The following is a 3,388-nucleotide window of genomic DNA, read 5'->3' as shown; positions in this document are numbered from 1 at the left end:
TCCTTCTGTCTCTCTGCCTAAATCAGCCCGTCTACAGCTGCAAGCCTTGAAGTTCCTGACTGTCCTGTCCCACGGGATGCAGGGTGAGCTGAGGTTGCACGATCACAGCCTGAGCGTGAGGAGGAGCCCAGGGGGTCTCTGTGCCAGGCCATTTCCCCAGGCCCTTTCCCCTTCCATCTGGGCTTCCCTGTGCTCTGAGGCTGGGGACCCCCTGGTCTCTCCTCACAGCCGTGGGATGGGGTCACGAAGCCACCTGCACCCCTTCCAGTGCTTGTAGCTTCATCTGGCTGCTTCTCCAGCACCAGGTGGTGCTGGTGTAGTTCACAACCTCCAATTTTTTTAAAACCCCTTCCTCGGAGCTGGCCCCGTGGTGCTCTGCAGTGGCTTCTTCCTGCAGGGGCAGCCAGAGGGGACCAGGCTGGCACGATGCCCTGCGGCGAGCATCCCTCCACTCTGCATCCCTCCGCTTTGTGCCGAGCATCCCTCTGCTCTGCATCCCTCCGTTCTTCGCCGAGCATCACTCTGCACTGAGCATCCCTCCACTCTGCCAAGTGTGGCATCACCCCCTCCAGGCAACCCGGAGGCTCTACGCTGGCCGGAGGTGCCTTTCTTTGCCCCTCGGCACAGCCAGGCTGTGGGGGGAACTGGGACCCCCTGCAGAGCCCTTTGGGGTTGAGCCTCCCTTGCTGGCAGCGGAGTCAGGAGAGGGACCCGAGCCAAGTCCCCCGCAGCTGGGAGAGGGACCTTGGCCGCGGTCTCTTTCAAGGGATGCTTAGGGCAGCCACGAGTCCCAGATGGAACAAGGAGGGGGGCGATAATTGCCCTCAGTTCCCGTTATATGCCTTCGCTTGGATGTGAAGTCCGTGAGGGTTTTCAAAGGAAAGAGAGGATCATTGTCCCCACTCAATGCTGCTCTGTGCAGAGCCAGCGCAGCAATGTCCCTGCTCTGGCCCAGGGGAACATCCCGGCTATGCTGGCCCTGGGCCCACTGCCTGTGGGACTGCTGCCGGGTGCAGGGGGGGCTCCGGAGGTGCCGTGGGCTTGGGGTCCCCCAGGAGCTGCAGGGCTGGCCCCGAGCTGTCACCCTGGCCTAGCCAAACTCTTTCTGGGTCTGTGATGGGTCTGGCCTGTGCCTGACCCTCACCTGTGTGTCTGGGCTGTGTCTGCTTCAGCACCCTCAGCAACTCTGGGGGGTGGCATCACTGCAGTGGTGGTCCAGGAGCCACAAGACCTGGGCTGTGGCCAGGTCTGTAAGCCACGCACTGCGTGACATGGGTGAACATCTTCTCCTCAGGCTCTGTTCCTGCTGGACCTGGGTTTGCATAGATTGTGGACATGCCTCCTCCGGGGTCCTGATCACATCTGCAAACTGCTATGTGAAGCTGTGGTCCACACCAGGAACAGCTGGAGCGGGTCTCTGCTGTCTCCAGCTCCTGCCAACCCACCTCACCTCAGTCCCTCCACACTTGGGATGACTGTCAAATCCAGGTGGCAACGCCACATAGTCAATGCTCATGTCACCCGGCTTCTATCACAGGCACCAGGGTTGGACCACGGGGGGATCCCCACTGCCAGAGCCTGGTGATGGGGGGCTTTTACCAGGAGCGGGGTGCTCCTGGCCCTTGCCTGGGCTCAACCTGGGGACATGCCTAGCCCCCAAGGTGCCCCGGGGGCTGCAGGATCTCGTCCTCTGTGTCCTCAGCTATGTGGTTTGGGAAGAATCCAGTCACCCAGGTCTATTTGTAGTTTCTGTCTTCTCCTGCCCTTCTCACGCCCTTGGAGGCTGGGCTGCATGCCCAGCTAACCCCCTTAGAAAAGAGCTGCTCTCCCAGCAGAGCAATTATCCGAAATGCCAGCAGGAACAGCCGCATCTTGGCCACCCAGCCTGTACGTTTTGTGCTTTTTACTTTTCTTCCCTGTCACGTGGTCAGAAACTGGTCTGCCCATCACAGGTCCTTGCTGCCCTGGGCAGTTTGCAGCAGCTCCAGCACCCAGAGTGCTGTCAGACCACACTTTCTGCACCCACCATCCTGCTTTTGCCAGTGCAAATCCCTGGGAGACAAACCAAGGATGTGATGACCTGGAGAAGGCTCCAGGTCCTGGGGTCCTGCATGGGCAGCCGGGCTGTGCAGGGCTGTCTTGGCTAAGGAGGTACTTGGTGCATTCAGACCTGCGAGCTGGCGCCCAGTACCTCCTGCTCATCCCTCGTTGTCCCTCGTTGTGGGTGTTCTCCTGCCCCAGACCATCCCTGTGCCTTGTTGTCGCAGTTCTGCCTGTAGCCCAGGCTCTAGCTCACCAATGCTTTTCTCCTCTTGGCAGAGATAAAACTGCCTCCTGTCTTAGCGGCATCAAAACTGCCTCCTGCCTTAGCAGCATCACCTGGCGTGTGCTCAGTGCTCCCTGTTCCTCCTCCCTGGCTGTGGCCGTGGGAGAGTTTCATTTTCTGCTGACACTTGAGGCACAGTGGAGCAAAGATCCACCCCCGGGGTGTCATACCCTCTCGGGGGGTACAGCAGAAGCAGCCGTGAGTGAGCCTCTGCCACACCATCCCAGCTCGTTCCTGGGGGCATGCTGGGGCCACGGCTGTGCGAGGTGTCCCCGACATCTCCATCATGGGGGGAATCCAGCACAGCATCCTGGCTCTGCTCCAGTGTCCTGCCAGGTCCCTGCCAGGTCTGATGTCTCCCTGTGGCCATGACCCCAGGCTGCTGTGGGTGCTCACCGCTGCCTGCGCAGCCAACCCAGCCTCTTCCAAGGTACAGCTGATTGAAGCCAGATGCTCCCTCCCAGGGAGACCCTGAGCGATGGGGAGGGGTGGGGCTCCCAAAATTCCTGCTTTTCTCTGCAGCTGTGTACCACGGCAATGGTGACTTTACTCCCGACATTACATAAAGAGGCAGCTGCCGGTGGCGGATATCCACCCTCTTTTCTCACTCTTGGAGACGCAGCTGTCAGGGACCAGAGCAGGGGTGGGGGTCCTGGCCAACACCCTGGGGGAACCACAGTGCCAGTGCCCTGAGACCCAAAGAGTCACCTTGTGGGACACTGATGTGGTGGTGGGTGCAGACACGGTGGAGGTGGCCCCCTCCTCCTGCCTTGCATTGGGGGCACCTCTGGTCACCCTTCCTAGGAGATGGGGTCACCCCAGGCAGGGGCAGGCTGCTGAAGGGGCAGAAATGGCTGTACGGGCAGAAAGCCTGGGCTGCAGCCACATCCAGGGAGCAACCAAAACCCACCCACACAATGACACCGCTCTGCCCCACTCTCCCCAGCTGTAGACAAGGGCTGGGCGCGTAGACAAGCACGTCCCCACGGCAGGGAGCCTGGGCTGCTCTGTGTCTCTTCAGTTGCAACAACCCAGCATTTTTCCTTCCTTCATGGCTCCCAT

Source organism: Falco rusticolus, chromosome 9 (assembly GCF_015220075.1).
Source record: "Falco rusticolus isolate bFalRus1 chromosome 9, bFalRus1.pri, whole genome shotgun sequence".
Classification (NCBI taxonomy): domain Eukaryota; kingdom Metazoa; phylum Chordata; class Aves; order Falconiformes; family Falconidae; genus Falco; species Falco rusticolus.
The sequence above is the reverse complement of the archived record's forward strand: the minus strand, read 5'-3'. Positions refer to the sequence as shown.